The 20813-nt window shown below is 36.7% G+C and overlaps 1 protein-coding gene across 4 annotated transcripts in view; it reads left to right on the top strand.

Annotated features, from left to right (window-relative positions):
• LOC110483474 (uncharacterized) overlaps positions 1-20813 on the top strand; it is a 44300-nt gene that overhangs the window by 15602 nt on the left and 7885 nt on the right. For 3 of the 4 annotated variants that reach the window (XM_085583762.1, XM_085583763.1, XM_085583760.1), the window contains one exon: positions 295-20813. This exon is cut by the window's right edge and continues 7885 nt beyond it. The gene's annotated coding sequence lies outside the window, so the exon portion shown is untranslated. The remainder of the gene's footprint in view (positions 1-294) is intronic. The other variant, XM_085583761.1, reaches the window with a different exon arrangement.

The following is a 20813-nucleotide window of genomic DNA, read 5'->3' as shown; positions in this document are numbered from 1 at the left end:
TACTGCTCTAGGAGCTCATAGTAACCTGGGGGCAAAGATTCTTCTAGTGGTGCCTGCTTCAGTCTATTGTGCATTTGTAGCCATCTTAGCCCATTGGCCAAATAATTCATTGCTGAAGGAAGTAAAATTCCAGATTTTAGTAGCTTTTGAAAGGTTTACATGTAATGTTACTGTTGTAATATTAGAAAAGTAAAGCGAGGCTCTAATAAGTCCAGAACTAAGGATACCACATTGTTTGATAGCAGAAGTTCATAGGTCTGTCAGGACTCAGGCCTTGGGTGATTTCTTTTTCAGACAATGGCTGGATTTGGATGCAGTAGACAATCTTCAGAAGTCCAAGGAAAGATAAATACCGAATATACGTATGTCCCTTTTCATATGTAGTGTTTCTTCCTTTCCTAGGGGACTAAGACAGCAGACACCTGCACTTTTCAGCCATTTTCAACCCAGATGCAGTCAATACTGCAGCATCATCTGTTACCAAAGATCAGCATTTTGTTACAAATATTCTGCTCCTTCTTCAAAGAGAGGAAGTGTAAATCTTACTTGTCAACCAAGTTGGTACATAATATTTTTATTATCTAACAGCTTTCAGTACAATACAGTTAAAAACATGAAAGTGAATACAACCAAGTCCCACTGATATATTACTACTAAAGGGTGGAATAGAAAAAGAAGATGCCACAACTTACATAAAAACTTCAAATATATATAAAAATATAATATTATTCTATTATATATGTATTACTCTTATGGACACAAGAAATATTAAAATGAATTGAAACTATTGAATCGAATCTCTTTACACAAGTCGAGGGGTTTTAATCATGCTAATTTTATAGCAATATAAGATCTCATTTTAATTTTCATTTTGTAGGAGTATTCTAGAGAAAGGCCAAACATGTCAATTGGTATGCAGGCAGCAGTATTTTCAGCTCTGAATATTTTATCTGGTTTCTTGGTCTTTATATTTCTTCAGATACTGCTCAGCACGTAGAATTAATACTGATCACTGTGCTACTTACTCTGTCAGAGTGTCTCTGAAGTTAATCCAGAGTCATGCAAAAAATGCTTCACTATGTTCTCACAGAGGTTTTAAAAGGTCAAAATTCTCCATTAATTTTTAAGAAATGTGGTCGTTCTAATTTGTACCAATAAAGGTCTTTTTATTTCCATGTCCCAGTCTTATGCCATGCAGTAAGATTCTCTGAGATGGGAATTTGTGGAATAATAATTTATGCCTATATACTGTCATAGCTGTTGACCTTCAGTCTTACACTCAACACATTAAGTCTGAATTACTGGGTAGTATGTAGAGCTTTATAGTGATTCATTCCTCAGCCATGGTGGTGTGGGTGATGGAAGGACCCAGATAACATCATCACAGTAAATTACTTCTCTAAAGGAAAAATTACTTAATTGTTCTAGTGAATCACTACCATTTCCTTATAGAACTTCATGCATATAGAAAATAGAAGATTTGTTAAGAATGTAAGAAAATATTTTTTTCCCAGTGGTAAATGAAAATATAAAATATTTTTGTTTAAGGCTTATTTTCCTGTTTTGATCCCATCTGGGAGCTGAATGCTTCTCAGTGCTGAGCCCACATGGGAAATGTCTTCCATCTTTACATTCATCAACAACAACAACAATTTTTTTCTTTTTAATAAACATGTTATCATGTAGAATTTTTATTTTAGATACAACTTCATTCTCAGAAAATAGTGTTTCCACAGGTGCTACAAACATTTGTATGACATTACTGAACTTTTAAAAACACCACCATAGGAATTTCTTCACCAGTAACTCTCAAAAATTGTATTTCCTGCTATCTTATGATGAATTATTTTGTTTTTATGTATTAAGTTTCATGAAGTGAGTGATCATCTTTATATATTAACTACATCTCCGAATATGGTTTCTTTCATATCTAAAATATTTTGGTCTCATATGATCAAGCATAAACCAGATTTACCACAGAACACAGTATTTTAGGCAGTACAGGATACAGGATACCCCTGTCTGTTTCTGTTCTCCTATTTGAGATTTGTAAAACTCTCTCTCATGGATGACATTTCCTCTGTCTCCCCAGTAAAGTTAGTGGCAGGGCCCTGAGAGTGCCAACAGGCTCTGCAGACATTCTCTACTGTGGATTTAGCCTCCTGTGCTGTAGGCTAGCTCTCACTTGGTGCAGCTGTTGGACTCTGACTTCTGCGAAAGAGCTCTGAGAGTAAAGGATTTGCCCCCATCTCATGGGGTCTGTATGGACTCAAGGGTTCAGATCTTTTTCTTGAACTGAGTCTAAATATGACCAGAAATGTCCTGATCATATTGATGATGGCACTGACAATGGAAACAGCACATGAGGACACAACAGCACAAGCTGAAAACACAGGTCATGTGAGAGGCTGGACTGCTAGTGTTGAATGACTCAATCAACCAAAATATTCTTGACTCAACCCCATAACTTGGAAAACGGAAGACATTTAAGGGACACTAAAAGGAGAGAGGTGTAGGATTCCTTAAAATCAGAGGGCTTTGGGCACATTGCAAAAGGCAGGCCTCAGGGACAGCAGGATGGTGATTAGAACTAAGCAGTAGCCATAAGATTTGTCAGCAGAAGAATTATACAAGAAGTAGAAAGAAAGGACAAATAGAACAATGGTCTGTGTATTAACCTTGGGTAAAATAACTCCCTAAGTTGCAGAAAAGTATCTCTGGTGAGATAGTAGGAAGTTCTAAGCTTAATAATGGAGCTCTTTGCATTGTATCTTAAGGCTTACAAGCAAGTATTGTATTTGAAATAAGCAAGCATTGTTTTAACTAAAAGCACGTGTATTTATAGTGAATGGATAGAACTACTGTCAGTATGCTTTTGCTTTGTGTGATTGGTCAAAAAGATTTTAAAGTAAGTTGTAACATTAAGTTCTTGGTCTGCTGCCTGGGATGTGAGCTTCTGGCATCTTCCCATTGTCATAACCATGTAATGAGACTGATGCTAAAGAAATAAACAGCTCGAGATGCATTCCGCAGCAGTCCCGTCCCGTTTGTGATTTGTACATAGACCCTGGCTGGCGATAGAGAGGCTGTGGAGGGAACCCAGAATCAAGGAGAACCTGAGAAACCTTGGGGGAACATAAGGGTCCTCATTACTTTGCCCAGAATTATTTTCAAAAGCAGTTGTGCAATGTCTTTATGTTTAGAGACATAGCAGATTGACATAGTGAAATATATGGAATTCCTGAGTAATTTTAACTCTGCATTTATTTTTCTTGTTGATACTGAGATCATTTTTCCTCTAGAAAAATACAACTTAATTGGTGTCGCAATATATTTTTTAGTGAAGTAATGTTTTATAAATCTTATGAATCTACATTTCATCTAATAGCTAGTGTGGAGTTGTGTTTCATTTAGAAATGCATGAAATGAAAGTGGGTTGGGCTGCTATGCTTCAAGGGCTTTGAATACCCATTTTAATTCTTTCTACAAATCATTTTTCATAGCAAAGGATGTTGAATTAGGCTATACTTAAAGCAAAAAATTCTATGTTTTATAACAAGTTAGATATGTTAGTAAAATGACCTTTACATATTTTTAAATTGCTTAAATTGGATCACATATGCATTTGAGATACCATTTTGCAAATTCTATATTTCATGAGTGAAATAAATGTTACTCTATATCAATTTACCTTTGTCTTCTAGTAACAGCAGTGCATTTAATTGCCACAAGAAGTAGCAACTCCTGATTGTATTTTTATTTTAAATGTAGATGGACTTGTAGGTCTTCCCAAGGGTTATGTTTGCTGTATCAGCACCCTTTAAAAACTCTACTTCAGGAGTTTGATGGTATCTTGCAGAAATTGCATATATCTTACACATGCCTAGAACTTCCTTGTTATTAATTTGAGAAGGTTCAAAGACTAGATTAGATTATTACGGACCATTAGAAGATTAACATATTTCCAAAAGCAGCAGTTTCTCTCCCAGAAACAAGTCTGCCCGGGACATCTCTGTCCCTGCTCCCAGTGTCCCCCCAGGGCTAATAGGGCTGTTTCTCGCTCGCTTCCCCTCACTCAGCCCTGGCTGCCGGGCAGTGTTTTGCCCTGCCTTGCCCAGGCTTTCCCCAGGGCTGAGGGGCTCAGCCGTGCCCTGCGCTTGGGGCCGCTGCAGCCACTGCACCGCCTGGGGCCAGCCTGGCAGCCCCAGCACAGCCCCAGTGCCAGCACCTGAGCATTGGCATTTGGTACAGAATCAAATACTGAACACCACTTGCTTTGAAAATCCATGTAAACTGGTTCAGTCGCCTTCTATCACAGCTGCAAAAACACCTCCAGCCCAGATTTTCCCTGTTGAGACCCCTCTTTGGTGTCCTAGGTCTAGTTTTACCATACAAGTACAAAAGTTTCCATGGGTACATCATAAAAGCTGGAAAGGGGCTGTAGGTGATCAAAATGTTACCTGGTATAACTTCTGTCATTGATATCCAATCATAGATTGGACCAATTAAATTTCTTTATGAAAATCTGTAGTTTCATTTTCACTTTGAAAGACAGATGTAGCTATAATTTCAGTCTTTAAATTTTCTTTATAATCCAATACCCAGCTGTGCCTGACACATTTCTACAATATTTTTTTCCCTGAAGGAAGCAATGAGCTATTCAGTGAAATTTTTTGATTTCACAGCAAGGTAGAATAATCTCTGTAGGATTTTTTTTTTTTTGTTTAATGGGGAAAACCTCCCCAATGGTATGTTTTGTACAAGAGATGCATTTACTGAACACTTTTGTAATTAACAATATTTATAAGGCTGTGAGAATTACTAACACTCCATGGGGTGCTTATTTTCCAAGTTCTTTAGCTTTTTTTTAGCATATTCCAACAGACAAGTTAGCTAGTGTGACTGGATCCACCTGAAAGTTTTTGTATGAAACAAAGCTGATATCCAAGTGTAATGTGGGCATAACTACTTCCTCTTTTTATTTCTTTTGCATGATAAAAAGGAGTAAAACCAGAAGTGCTATTAATATGTATGGGAATAATGAAGCTTCAAGGAGGAAAACTCTATCATCTAAACACAAGTAAATGTGATTTTCTTACCAAGTGATTAATATTTAAACAATATAAATTAAAGACAAGAAGAGTTAATTTGAGTTGCTCTACCTTCCTGAATATAAATAGAACAGACAAATAGAGATGTTAATAGCAATGTCAGGGTGCAGTAGGAAAAATATTAAAGGATATTAAGCTATCTCTGTGCTGAACAAATCAAAGTACAGCAAAATTGTGATGTGAAAACCCATGCTGACACAATATTGTTTAAGGGATTTGCAGCTCTGATTTTGTATTACTACAAATAGTTCTAGATTACTTTTCGAAACCTTTTTTTTTTTTTTTCAAAACTTTTGGAAATTTAAAACAAGCTAAGGAAAGCCCACTTTACAGAATGAGATTTTACATAGTTCTTTCAAGCTGATATCTCATGTGAGTTATAAGCAAAAGAAGGCAGATACTGCTATCAAAAAGAAATAAATGAAAAATTTCAGTTTCTCCTGTCAGTACCAGAACTGTTAATCATTACTATTTTTATCTTTGATCTTCATTGAATCATTTTATAGTTAATTATATTATGATTAACAAAAACCAATTAAAAATCAGCCCTTGCTTTTAATTTGTCCTCCTAAGGCTGTTGCAATGATTTCACTTTCTAAAGAACAATGATGAGTAGAGGCTAACTGACATTGAAGCATAGAAATGAACTGAGCAACTGTTGGTTATTCTGAAGCAATGTGAACTCCCATTGTGTTTAGAAAGCACATCCTAAGATAAAGATTAACCATATTTACAAAAATTTATATTTTTGACAATGATTCTAAGTGGAAAGTTGGGATCTTTTGATATTATTTTAATGCAGGATTCATGCACGTAATGCAGCCTCCACTCTGAAGCCCTGGGGAGAGCAGACAATCCCTCTGGGTGTCTCTTCCCTCTCTTTTAAAGCCATCCTGGGCCAACCAGGATGTGGTTACCCCGTGAACCTGGGGTAACACATCCCAGTTCTGCTTCCAGCCCCTGGGTCTGAGAGAGACAGTGATATCTTGGGCAGGTCAGCATAGGAAACATATAGAATACCATATACATTTTTTTGGGTTACCCAGGACACATGCCCTTGATGAACAAAATAAATATTTTTTCAGTGAGCTAAAACACTATTTTTTTCAGTCCTCTACTGAAGTTTTAAGAAAATGAAATCTCTAAGAGTTGTCTTTAATAGCATGCTTTCATCTGTACTGTACAGTACTTACCACCTGGGAGTGAAATCTGCCAGTTCTCCTAAAAAATTTAAAATTCCTTTTTTTTTTCTAGAGGACCTAGGTCATTCTACATTCTAACATGAAGATCAGCAGAATTTGCAAAACACCTCAGACAGTGAGTTTCCTAAAGTTTCCTTGTAATCTGTCTCCGAGGAATTCCTTGAAATATCACAGCCTTTGGCCTTTGTTTCAATGTGCCCAGATGTTCCCAGCATTTCATTCTATGTCTGTGATAATATCATCACATCTGATAAAGAGAACTGATTTTGTTTTAAAGATGACATTGATTCCAATCTTATAGAGAAAAGGAAAAATGCACAGATAGTGAAATACTCCTACCTCTGTTGTTCTTGTAGGCAAACTCAACAAAGCTTCTGCCCATGTTACTGTGACTGCTTTGAAGAGACAAACCTGCTGTGTCTGTTATTTCTTAGACTTTTTTCCGTATTTAGGATAGACCAACTTCATCTCTTCTACTTTCCTTTCCCAGTGTAGTTCAGACACAAAATATGTCATTACTCTGTTTTCATTTTAATTCAAAGAAAGAAGAAGAAGAAATGGATGTTACTTCATAGTTTATGGCGTGTCACAGAGAACCCTGTCATCCAAAAGAAAAGCAGAGGAACAATGATTTGGACTAAGTTAAACTCTCTTATTATCTGAACTTTCATTATAGTATCCTAGAACCCACAATTTCTGCATTATCCTTTTAAGGATTATCATGTAGAGGATGAAAATAAAAATTATAAATATATATAGTAACATATACATTAATTAATACTTTTCATTATTATTTTTTAAAGCATGGCTCTTCAGGGTGCTGGTAATGTCAAGCTGCACATTGTGAAAGGAGCTTGTGGTAACAGTGAGTGCACTTCATGAAACACCAGAAAACCCCATAGAGATCAACCCTAATTAGATAAGATGTGAAAAATGTCACCTTTGTCACTACTAGGGATGGAAATTCTGATAAAAATCTTCTACAGATATGCTAACTTGCAACTTGTATTGACTAACTCTCCTTTCTGGTTATCGTCTTATTAAGTGCTCATTAGGTACACTTTTTGGCTCCTATCTCTTTCAAAAGAAGTTTCATGTCTAAAAAGAGTTGCCTAATTGGGAAATTGCCAATTGTACTGAGCTTTCTCAAAGACCATAACTGGATGATTGCTACCTCTGTGGATAGATAGAAAGAGGAAAGATCTTTTTTGAGTAAAAAAAAAAAGAAAAGTAGTATTTTTTGATTCCACCACAGTTTTTGATATTGTCTCTCACAGGATCCTTCTAGAGAAATGTCCAGCAAACAGCTGTAAAAACACATCATACAGTGAGTGTGCAACTGGCTCATGGGTGAAACACAAAGGGTTGTAGAGAATAGGGTTCTACTTGGTCTGGCAGGGAGCCATCAGTGGGACTTCTCAGGGCTTCATTTTACGCCCTGTGCTCTTTAACATCTTCAAAAATTAATGGGATGCAAAACTCAAAGGAATACCAGGAAAAATTTGCTGAAAATAATAAATTGAGAGGAGCTGTTGATTCCCTTAAAGTCAGAGAGGTCCTGCAGAGACTCAATAAATTAGAAGTCTCAGCATCCATCAACCACAAGAAGTTTAGCAAGAGTAAGTGCTAGATTCCACAGCTGGAATAGGAAACCATAAATGTATGGACTGATGGCTAAAGCAGAGGGTGGTGAGTGCTGCAGAAAGGGACCTGGAGGTCCTGGTCAATGGCAAGTTGAATCTGAGTCAGCAGTGCCCTGGCAGCCAGCAAGTCCAGCTGTGCCCTAGGGGGCATCAGGCACAGCATCACCAGCCAGGCAAGGGAGGGGATTGTCCTGCTCTGCTCTGCACTGGGGAGGCCTCACCTTGAGTGCTGGAGGCAGTTGTTATGAATAAAAAAATAATGTAATGGATCTACTGTTACACAATAATTATGTATATATTGCTAAAAGATTTTTCTTTTAGCTATTAAATAGATAATCAGTCTTAAATTCTCTGGGATTCTATTCACTTACTTCCTACTATCATAATTAACATTAAAATGAATGTATGCTGCATGCAGGTGTTATACAGTTTGCTAAGTTACTGGTTTGTGTATTACTGTCTCTTGATCTTTTTTTAAACACATTTATTATGCTACTAGGGATTAGAAAAAAAGTCAGGATTACATTGCTGCTTCACATCTCCATCAGTGTATCCTTCCATCTTGACTGTGAGCCATCTGCAATCTTTTTCTCAAGCAGCAACAGTCACTGCTTTTGAATAATTGATCTATCCTGCCACAGAAAATATTGGATTTAGATGCTTCTGTTTAGTTTGAAATCATATAACAGTCACAGTTTCTTCAGTACAAAATCAGTGAGCTCACATCAGGCACATGAAGCAGCAGTAGAAAGACATCAAGGCTTTAGGTATACTGGCAGTGTATTCCCTCTCCACAGCATCTATGTTGGCTGGTATACTCTACGCCATAGAGAGGTACTGCAGTTCTAATGGACCTGGGAATCTGGCAAGCTCTCGAGGTCAAGATCAATGTCATATCAGTCTTTCCCCAACAGTGCTGTTCTCTTTTTGTTCTTCTTGCCAGTTTTTAAATGTCTGCAGCTTCTCATGATTTCTGTGCTACCCCACTGAATTTCTTAAATACCTTCCTTTATAGATGAATCCTTCCTATTCTAAACCATTTCTACCACCTCTTTGAGCATGAGGATAGGAAACAGTGGTGCCAGAAGGCTTCAGATGAAGAGATGTATGCCAAAAACATGAATAGCTGCCTCAGCAAATGGGTTACTAGGAGCCATGGTAGCTATCATAGGTTGACAGAAGCACCCACGAATCCTTTTAACATAATTTTTGGACTCTTTTTTTTTTTTTTTTTTTTTTTTTTTTTTTTTTCCAACAGCAGCCATATAATTTTTGAATATAGCAAGCAGCTTTTCCCATGAGCTTGCCTTTCTGTTTCAGCTCACAGAATCATGAGTACGATCTCTTCAATACAGTCAGGGATAAGTTAAAGCTGTTCTGGACTGACACCAGCATTAGGAAAAAATGTGATCTTTCTGACTCATGGAATAGAAACCAAGGAAAATAGAAACCAAGATCATATTTAAAGCTGTAGATTAAGCAAATGGCAACATTATATAAAATAATCCCTCTTTAAGTTAATCTCAAATACAGAGGATTTAGAATTATTTAGTTGAAATCTAAGTCAGAAGATAAAGAAAGGCTTTTCTGTCCATGGACTCTCTTCTGTGAATTTATTTTTTTTTCTTTTAACTCATGAAATTTTAAATCAATGGAACACTCAACCATGAATTTTGCAGAACATTGAGTATATCATAATGGTAATCTAGTTCACCTTTTGATTTATATTTTTCTGAAAATATTTAGTCTACAGTAAAACTATAAAAACTAAATTAACCCAAAATTATCAGACATAGAAATTTATCACTTTTTAAAGCATGACTGTCCCATAGACATATGTTTAATGTCAGCCAAATAAGTGCCTTTACTATTTTGTACTTAGATTATTAGACTCCATTTCATTTAATTTCATTTGAAAATTACTTCAAATATAATTATCAGTTATATGTAATAGCCCTGGCAGCCAGGATGGCCAACCCTGTCTTGTTGGGGCATCAGGCACAGCATCACCTGTGGATATTCTCAGTTCAGTCAGAGGGAAAAAGAGAAGGATTTCTGCCAGGCTAAGCCTGGGAAAACGTCCAGGAGGAATGTAAACAATCTATTATCTTGCTTTCCATTCATATTTTTTATAGATATGTTCTACCACACTGACCTAAGTCCAGTGTACCAATCTGGTGAAATGTTTTTACTTTAAGACCAATGTAATTAATGTTCACAATGTTCTCTATAAAAGAGGGAAGTGCTTTTGAAAAAACATTCGTTTGCCTTCTGTAATCGTCCAAGTCATTTCACCCGTCCCTGGCTCAACAACATCAATCACCAGCCAGACAAGGGAGGGGATTTTCCTGCTCTGCTCTGCACTGGGGCAGCCTCACCTCGAGTGCTGGGGGTAGGTTTGAATGCCACAATATAAGAAAGACATTAGGCTATTAGGGGATTTCCAAGGGAGGGAAAAAAGGATGAAGGGTCTACAGCGGAATCTCCATGGGGAATGGCTGAGGTCAGTTGAGGTTCAGCCTGGAGACGAGGACACTGAGAGACCTTATTGTGGTCTTTGACATCCTCACAAAAGGAATCGGAGGGGCAGACACTGATCTCTTCACCCTTGTGACCCATGATAGGACTTGACAAAACAGCATGAAGCTGATTTTGGGGAGGTTTAGGTTGGCTAACAGAAAAAAGTTCCTCACCCCTCTGGGGTTGATGAACACTGGAAGAGGGTCTCCAGGGAAATCATCACAACACCAAGCCTGACAGAGTTCAAGAAGTGTTTGGAAAATACTCTCAGGAGCATGGTGGGATTATTATGGGGTTCTGCATAGGATCAGGAGTTGGACCTGATGATCCTGAACAGTACATTCCGACACAGCATATTCTTTTCTTTTATGAACCTATGATTCTCTTTCAAACATGTAGGATTTGACTGTTACTGAATTTCTTTCTGCATAAAAGAAATTGAGATAAAGAGAACAGGAATTTTTTGTTTGTTTTTGGGGTTCTTTTAAAGTAGAGTAAGACTATAAATGAGTATGAGAAGTACAAGTGCTGACTCAGACTTTGTTGAGTACTGTTGACCAGAAGAAGAGACAGCTAGTTTTCTCTTTTCATAGATTGTAAACTGCAACAGAAACACTAATATTTCCTTAAATTATGCACTTATGACAGAGAAATATAATTGTATTAATCTGTTCCTTTCTTAGTGTCCCTTGAATTCTTAAAATTGTCCCATTAATGCTTGCATCTGTCTTAAGCTCATTGATAGGAAGAAGGACAGCATACCAGAAGAGAGTTAAGAAGATTAATATTTTCTAATGAAACAACATGAAGGACTATATCTAGGATGTATTTACCATATGTTCTGTAATGAATTTTTTCACAATACTTTTTTTTTCAGAACATGGAAAAGCTGAAGTGGCATTTTAATTTTGAGTATTATAGAATTTAAATTAACATCCCAAGGTTTCAATATTTAAAAACTCTAGTGTTTACACAGTAGACACAAATTAGGCAATTTTGATTTGTTAAGTAGATGAAGTTGTATTGAAGCACACATTTTCATGTTTATTCCCTTTCTTAATGCCTTTGAAGAAATGTATGTGGGAAAGGTGCAAAATAATGTTTTTTCCTTCCCAGAAAAGTAGCATACCCTTTTAGAGAGGAAAATTTTGTCGGCGCTAAGTAACTATTTTGGTATCTTTGTCTCAATTTCTTTCTCTGCTACACGTTTTCTGTGTAATTTTGGATATGCCAAGTTCTTCCACCAGGAGTCCCTCTGGTGGAACTAGACTGCCTCCACATTCAATACAAAATTACAAAAGTCTTTTTTTAAGGGGGTCACCACTTCAGTTAACCATTAAGCGATGTCATTTGTCCCTTAAGGTGTAGTATATTTAAATATAAGCAGGTGTCTTAGAAGGGCCATATCTCAATGCAAGTTTTTTAAGGACTTCTGGGATTTGGTATCAGAACAATTTTCTTGGGACTTCTCAGCTCCAAACTCCAGTTGTTCTTCACAAAGTGTCAGTGACTCAAGGCACCTGTGACTTCAGATGGGATTGCTAATGGTTCCAGAGCCCAGCTGAAGTGCAGTTCTTCTCACTAATCCCAGTTACAGGTGAGCTTCTGTATTTTAGTGTAACCAACCTAAAGCCTCAGTAAACATGACTGCTCCACAACTGCAGAGTCAGAAACTCATTTTCTGGCAGTGATGTATTTGATGAAGAATCCACACAGCATTTCCATGGATGTAGTTGAATTAGAGCAGTTGAAAGGCAGACAGTGTATGTTTATGATACCACTAAGATAATTTCCTGACCTATGACTTCCTGACCTCAATCACTATTTTTTTTTTCACTAGTTTAATTCCCAGACTGCTTGGTAATTTTTCTTACCTTCTTGTCTTAACAAACATTATTGTTTCCTTGTTGTTCTGGGTAAGAAACAAACTCTTGCTGTTTTTTTATTGGAGTATCATAATGGAATGTTTTGCCTGCAGTTGTATTGCATGATTCATTTTAAAGCAACAGCTTTTAGAACTTTGTTCTTTATTAATGAAAGATAAAAAAAATCTAAAACAATATTCAGAATCCATGGTAACAGATATTTATACATAAAATATGCAAGCAGTAGTATTTGCTCCTGAGAAATAATCACCCATAGTTGATTATATTTTAAGTAAAATCTTACCATTTTCAATAATAAGAAATTGTTTATTATGAATACACATTACATTTTATCATTGAGATTCTTATTTCAGTTACATAACAAAGGAAAATTCTTTTTTTCCTCTATAAGAGAGTGTTATTCTACGCTCCTCCTGATTTGTTCTGACTTTGCCCAAAGATATTCTTTGCTGCAGAATTTGAGGTTGAGTAATTGAAGAACAGACTTAAAAGGAGGAAGAATGATTACTTCAGAAGAGATAGTCTTCTGAGGAAAAACAGGAGTTTTGGAATGAAGTTATTCTTTTATGTCATATTCAAAATAGTTTTACAATACTGCTTTTTTTCAGAGTAGAGATCAACTAAGTCTGTATTGTGGCATATCTAAAACTTCAGCTTTATTTTGTATATCTTGTTTTGGTAAAATTCATAGAATCACAGAATATGCTGAGTTGGAAGGGACTCATCAGGATCAAGTCCAGTTCCTGGCTCTTTCTTTGCAGAACACCCCAGGAATCACACCATGTGCCTGAGAGCATTGTCCAAATGCTTCCTGAACTCTGTCCAGCTTGGTGCTGTGACCACTTCTCCAAGGAGCCTGTTCCACTGCTCAGCCACCCTTTGGAGGAAGAACATTTTTCTAATATCCAGCCTAAATGTTCCCTGACACAACTTTAGGCCATTCCCTTGAGTTCTGTCACTGGTCACCACAGAAGAGATCAGTGTCTGCCTGTCCTCTTCCCCTTGTGAGGAAGTTGTAGACTTGATAAGGTCTCTCCTCAGTCTGCTCTTCTCCAACCTGAACAGACCACATGACCTCAGCAGCTCCTCATACAGCTTCCCCTCTACACCTTTCACCATCTTTGTTGCTCTCCTTTGGGCACTCTCTAATGGTTTTGTATCTTTTCTATATTGTGGTACCCAAAACTTAGCAAATTGTATAACACCTGCATGCAGCATACATTCATTTTAATGTTAATTATGATAGTAGGAAGTAAGTGAATAGAATCCCAGAGAATTTAAGACTGATTGATTATCTATTTAACAGCTAAAAGAAAAATCTTTTAGCAATATGTACGTAATTATTGTATAACAGTAGATCCATTACGTAATTTTTTTATTTATAACATCTGCCTCCAGCACTCAAGGTGAGGCCTCCCCAGTGCAGAGCAGAGCAGGACAATCCCCTCCCTTGCCTGGCTGGTGATGCTGTGCCTGATGCCCCCTAGGGCACAGCTGGACTTGCTGGCTGCCAGGGCACTGCTGACTCAGATTCAACTTACCATTGACCAGGACCCTCATATCCCTTCCCATGGAGCAGTTTTCCAGCTTCTCATTCTCTAGTCTATACACACAACCAGGGTTGCTCCATTCCAGGTGCAGAATCCAGAAATTGCCCTTGTTAAACTTTATATAGTATATCCCTATTATTATGTAGTGTATAAGTTTTATATTAGTGCTGTGGCTTATATCTCGGTGAAGATGCAAATGTAGAGAATACAATTCATGTACTATAAAAATTGAGTGGCACAGTGTGTTCTGTAAAATTAAAAAAGGGTATAAAGTTCAACATAATTGTGAATACACTTTTGATATTCCCCTAGTTGCAGCTATAACAGTGTTGTTAATTAAAAAATGTAAGCTGCAGGTACTCAGTGCCACAACTAACAGATGAATGTTATTAGAATCAGATGAAGGCAAATTGAATTAATTCCTCCTGGGGTACTATGGTGTATCTGACATATACTCCATAGTCCCAAAGTTTAGACCATTGTCTGTTGCACTCTATGAGACATCCCTGAAATGAAAGAGTGTTTGGCAGATGACCAGAAAGCCACAGGAGAACTTCTAGATTTAACACTCAAAGAATGGTTGTGGTCTTTTTAGTATTCTTAAAAATTATTGTATGCTTATGACAAGGAATGTGATGTTTTTCTCTGAAAAATCAGTTCCTAGGTGGTTTTTTTCTGGGTTTTTTTGGGGGGGGTTTTTTTGTTGTTGTTTTGGTTTGGTTTTGGTTTTTGTTTGGTTGGTTGGTTTTTTTGGTTAATATGTGGGGAGGTGAGTAGAGTTCTAAATCTTTGCAACAATTCTGCTTAGCCCAGCAAACAGAAGAAATGCCAACAGGCTGAATATACACTTAATGTCACTATGAACATACACTTTAAGACACTATCCACATATAGTGATCACAGTGGTTTTTGTGATTATGAAAATGTAGGTAAAATGTAAGTGCTGGTAAATCATGATTGACAGTGGGGCTACACAAAAAGAAAATCTGCTGATAAATCCTTGCCTCTGTAAAGAAATGAAATGTGGCCACATGGCTGGTAAGACTTACATGATGGTGTCACTGTATAATCTAGTTCCCTATCCAGCTAAGCATCTTATTGCCGAGCTGTGTCTTGGAGAGTCTCCTTCATTTATATCTCTGAGGTAGGGAGTATCCATTTTCTGCCTCCCAGCTAGACAAGATTTTAAGTCAGAAAAGCTGACCATCTCATTGATTCATTGATCTAATGAGATCTGAGTCAAATTCTAAGTTAACTCAATGTAACTCCAGTGTAAATTTGCTGAAGCACTGCTGCTACTCTGCATTTACAAGACATAGCAGAACGTGACAACATTATCATGTTAGGACTGAAACTTTGGTTGTATCCTGATAGTTTTCTGCAGCTTGGATTTAGCAAGAAAGAAAATACAATCATATGGTTCCAAGGGAAGTAAACTACTTTAGTAACATGCACTTTTTACCTTTTTTCTTTAAAAGGTAAGTCATTCAGTAGTCAATCAGCCCATGATGATTATTCAGAATGATCCTTATTTGTCCTATTGGTTTCTTTTCATAGTTAAAGAAAAGGAAATAGAAAAAAAGAAAGAAAAAAAGAAAAAACGAAAAAAAGAAAAAATAGAAAAAAAAAAAGAAAAAAAAAGAAAAAAAAGAAAAAAAAAGAAAAAAAGAAAAGAAACAGAGAGAAAACCCCCCAAACATATATTGTAATAATATCTGAATATCACAGAGCTGAGGAGCTCAACAATTTTTTGCCTCAGTATTCAATGGCAACCTCTCTCCCTACACTTCTTGAGTAGATGGAGAGCAGGGTGATGACTGGGGAAGCAACGTGTTTCGCACTGTAAGTAAAGATCAGGCTCATGACTACCTGAAGTCCCTGAAGGTAAATAAATATTTGGGACCCAGAGTTCTGAGGGAATTGATCTATATAGTTGCCAAGCCATTTCCATAATATTTGAAAAGTCATGGTCAGCAGGTGAAGTCACAGGTGACTGGGAAAAAGGAAGCTTTGCATCCATTTTAAAAAAGGGTAGGATGGAGGATCTGGGTTGGGGTAATCCCCAGTACTAACACAGGATGAGGAATGAACAGACCAAGAGCAGCCCTTACAAGAAGGACTTGGGGTTGATGGTGGATGTGAAGCAGAATGTGAGCCATTGATGAGAGCTTCCAGCCTAGAAAGAAAACCTTGTTCTGGGATCCATCAAAAGAAGTGTGGCCAGAGGGTTGAAGGAGGTGATCATGTTCCTCTGCTCTGGTGAGATCCCATCTGGAGCACTGCATACAGTGCTAAGGTCCCAGCACAGGAAGGACATGGACCCATTAGAGTGAATCCAGAGGAGAGATTCAGAGATGCATGGAAAAATCTCTCCTGCAAGTAAAACTGAAAGAATAGGGATTATTCAGCCTGGAAAAGGGAAACCTTGGAGGTAACCAAATTCCTGCCCTTCAGTACCTGAGGGAATCCTACAAGAAAGCAGGAGAGGGGCTTTTGGCAAGGGTGTGTAGTGACAGGACAAGGAGGAATGGCTCCAGACTGAAAGGGAGTAAGTTTAGATTAGATATTAGGAAGAAATGCTTCACTGTGAGGATGGTTAAACACTAGAACCAGTTGTCCAGAGCAGTTGTGGATACCTCATCACCGAATTGTTCAAGGCCAGTTTGGATAGATCATTGAGGGTCTATTAGAAGGTGTTCTTGCCCACAACAGGGGTGTTGGAATTAGATGATCTTTAAGGTCCCGTCCAACCCAAGCCTTCTGTGGTCTCTTTTATACCTATTGATAGTATTTGGACAAGCCATGTGTTACTACTGCCTAATTTTTTTTTTTTTTTTCAAGAATATAGGATTTCTATACCAGGAATGGTTTAATACCTTGGTGACTGAAGGAAAGCTTAATTTTTAGTTTAATATATTTTTTGCCTCTGGCAGTTTGTTCTGAAATTAGAAGGCAGCAAATGTCTGGTTTGTTATCATGAGAGGGAATTGTGACTCACATTGCTATTATTTTCCCATTGAGGTTTTTCTTGGATTCTAATGACAACTATGAAAATGAACCAATTATATGACATGTAAGTTTAATGGGTTTGATAATATAATCCTGTGGAGTACTAATGTTCTGTTGCTCTTCTATCTATTCAATCTGCTGCTGTTCAACTTCTGTTTAACTTCTAATACATGCTTAGCTTCCACAGGAAACTCAGGTGGGTAGAACTGCATCTATGGCTGTGGAGAGAATTAACTAATGTGCTGGCAAGATTGTTGTCTACAATCCTTGACAGATTGTGGAGATCCAGGGACTTCTCAATGTGTGGAGGAAGGAAAATGTTGTCCACAGCCGAAAGGATAATCTGGGGATTTTTAAGCCACCACTTTTAGGCCTCACTTCAGCTCTTGGGAACATCTTGGAGGAAGCCCTCTTGGAGGTAACTTCAGGGCACATGCAGAAGGGAAAAGTGACTGGGGAGAGTCAGCATGGATTTACTAAGGATTTACTAAACCACCATGGATTTACTAAACCACTAATATGTGATTTATTGCCTTCTGAGATTTATATTTTCTTTAGCAGAGCTATTGCAGTCTGTAGAACTAGACAATTAAGTGAGCAAAGAATTGGGTTGATATTTGAACCCCAAGAGCAGTCATTAATGGGTCATACTGAACATCTTTGGCAAGTGGGATTCTATGTGGGTCTCTGCTGGGATCTTTTTTATTCAGTGTCTTTGTCAACAGCCTCTATTTTTTCAGCACAGAATCAGTGAACCAGAAGTGGGTTTATTAATAAAGTTAACTTTATAGGTCAGAGAGCATTCACATTATCAAGGACTGGCATCATCTCAAGTGTAACAAGTGATTTCATAAACTAGTTTTGCTGCAGACTATTAATTTATGGTATCAGACTAATGGGAGGTGTCTCACAACTCATAACAAATATATGAAAGTCAGGAAATCCATCTGTTATGTTTTGTTTGCCAAGTATCTTTTTTGAAGTGTATTTATTGCATCTATGATTTAGTGGGCTTCAGTGAAGTTAGTGTTGTCATATAGGATATTTCAAAGGGTGTAGGTGTGCCTCTTTTGCTCATATTTATTTGTTAACTGAAAATAAAATTGCAAGTTTTCAGCAAGATGAAATTGGTGTCAGTATTTGAGATGTCCAACTGAGTAATGTGCCCAGACCTGCACTCTAAAGATTTTTTTCTAATGGGAATACATTTTTCTTCACTCCTTTATTTCTTTCCTATTGATTAATTTGAAGATAAATTACTTTACAGGTAAAATCTGTCAGTGCAGTATGGTGAAAATGAAGCTGATGCAGGGAGCATTAGACACTATTGAAACCAAACAGATAAATTAGTTAACAAACAGAAGGTTTTCTTTCTTTTCTGACCTTCTATGGCAGAACTATATGAGAGAGTCCAAACAGATTTCGATAAATTTAAGGTATTTCCTTTTCATGTCCTATGTTCACAGAACAATAATTAAGAGACCTATCCAGGCAAAAAAAGAAATTTGAGATTAATTTTTTTTTTTATTTATTTTTTTATTTTTTTTTTTGTAGAGGAATGATTTTAGGCTGTTTTTCTAACTCTGTATGAAAACTTATGACTCATTGACTTTGTGCAGTGCTTAGGTACAAGTACAGTGACCACACATTTCGTTTTCTTTCCTCGTGAATCTTACAGATAACAAAATAAAGAAAGGCTGTTAAGGAAGTTTTAATTCAAACACCCCATGAGTTTAAAAAAGATGGAAGGTATAGACAGAAATTCACTAATCTATTTCTAATTCCCTTGTAATTATACAATGCCTATAAGGAATATATCATATTATTTCCACCAAAATAAGATGTTCGTTTCCAAGAACATAAGCATGTTCTTTTCCGTGCTTAGTTATTGTTCTTTCAAAGCTGAGCTGAGTTCTACTATTTTCTCCTTGTGATATCATCAATTTTCCACCATTGGAATATTTTTCTCACTACTTCTGAGAGTTCTTTTTTCAAGTCACAAGATCGAAGCTGAACAGATACTAACTTTAATACTCTTTTGGTACTATACTTATAAACTTGCTCTTCCTTCAGGTCACTTCCACTGAGAAAAAGCTTATGCTTTGAGTCTGTGGAAGGTATTCTTTTTTTCCTATCTCTCTCCAACTTCTTTGTTGTCCCAGACATATTTTACTGCACCACTGCTTCAGACTGTTTTCCAAAGCAGGGAAAAAAATGCCCAAAATACCTTTCAGTGTCTTTTCTTCCAAGGTATATTTTTAGGACTGTTAAGACACGATAATAAGGTTTTGATAATGAATACTATATATTCTTGTGAGGTTAATAGTTTCCTTACTTTTTATGAGAGACACATTATCTGTAATTCTCACTTGGATAAGGAAGGATATCAACAATAAGGATTTTTTTGTTTTGCTGCCATGAGAAAATGATAAAATATATTACTGGGATTTACTTATGGCATACATTCCATGGTGCCATTACCTGCAGCCACTGGAGAAAAGCCCTGTATTACTTGACCATACTTACCCTTATTTTGAAAGGCCTTACTGGAGAGAAATGAAAACTCTGCCGTTTAGTATATGAAGTAATGTAGAAAAGTTCCTTCCTTAAAAAGGAACTGAAATAACAGATGGATTTTGCCTTGTTTCTCATTTAATTCATTGAAACATTCAAAACTTCTGTCTATTTAAGACCTTCTTTGCCCAGTGTTTCCAAAGAGGCAACTAAAGGCCTTCTGTTAATATTTATTAGTTAATTGCCATTGAGCAGTGGAAGTTTTTCCCAGTAAGAAGATTTTCATATATTAAAGTATGGAAAATCCCATTATGACTGTTGTACAGAAAAAGCCAATTTCAAACTGGGATTTTAGTATGATTTATGTTCATTCATTCATGAATGCCTGGTAACTGGCAAATGTTAACAGTCGAGCGTAACAGCAGCAAATGTAGTCTGCAACACAAATACATCTATTGTCCACAGAGATTAGCAATTTCTTTGAGAAAACATCCAAGCAGGTCAACATAAAAAAGCTGCCAGAAGGTCATGGCACTTGCTGCTGATGTCTGACACTCTATGTTATTACTTGTTTGACCTTTCCTAACTGGCACTTAAAGAACACCTTAAATTCTAAGTTTTCTCAATCTTTCATGTGGGTAATGCTCAACACCAATTCAGTGGGTGATGAGCTCCTATACTTATGCAAATCTTAGACAACACAGTATTTTTTGTTTTGCTCAGGAAAATTCTGGAGCTTCAAGATAAAATAATAGAAAGTTCTTGCTCCTCCCCTTGACCTGCAGAAGCATATTTTTTGAGACTTGCCTTCCATTGAGCCTTGAAACCTCATATTATATCCCCTCTTTATGATTGTTAGTTCACATGTAGAGATGGTTTAATATCTCCTGATAGAATTCTTTTTACTGTTAATGCTGCAAACTCCTCAAATGAAACTGAGATATTTTGTTGACACTATTAAAATAAATGGATAAGAAAATTCCAGGCAGCTGAAACAATTTTATCATAGTGGAACTGAGGTTCTAAAGAAATAAATAAAAAGGAAAATTTTGATTGCTTATAACTTTCTGCTCACAGAAATCATAATTTTTACTAAATTTCCTCTATGTAAGCAGATCTATTGAAGTGTTTGAAGAATCAGCAAAATTATTTGATTTTTAAATTATTTTATAAAATTATAAATTAACTTGTATGTTTTCCTAGGACATAGATAGTATCCTACATGTGAAGTAAAATTAATTGTGTATAGTAATTTTTTGCCATGAGATTTAAAATCTATGAACTCTTAATTTCACAGGAAACAGCTACAAGTAAGTGCAAGACAACTAACTGCCTGTTACCTGAATGTCATGGCATTTCCCCGTTCCTGTAGACATTG

This window comes from Lonchura striata, chromosome 6 (assembly GCF_050655825.1).
Source record: "Lonchura striata isolate lonStrDom1 chromosome 6, ASM5065582v1, whole genome shotgun sequence".
In the NCBI taxonomy this organism is placed as follows: Eukaryota; Metazoa; Chordata; class Aves; order Passeriformes; family Estrildidae; genus Lonchura; species Lonchura striata.
Note: the sequence above shows the minus strand (reverse complement) of the source record. Positions and strands in the feature narration are given on the sequence as shown.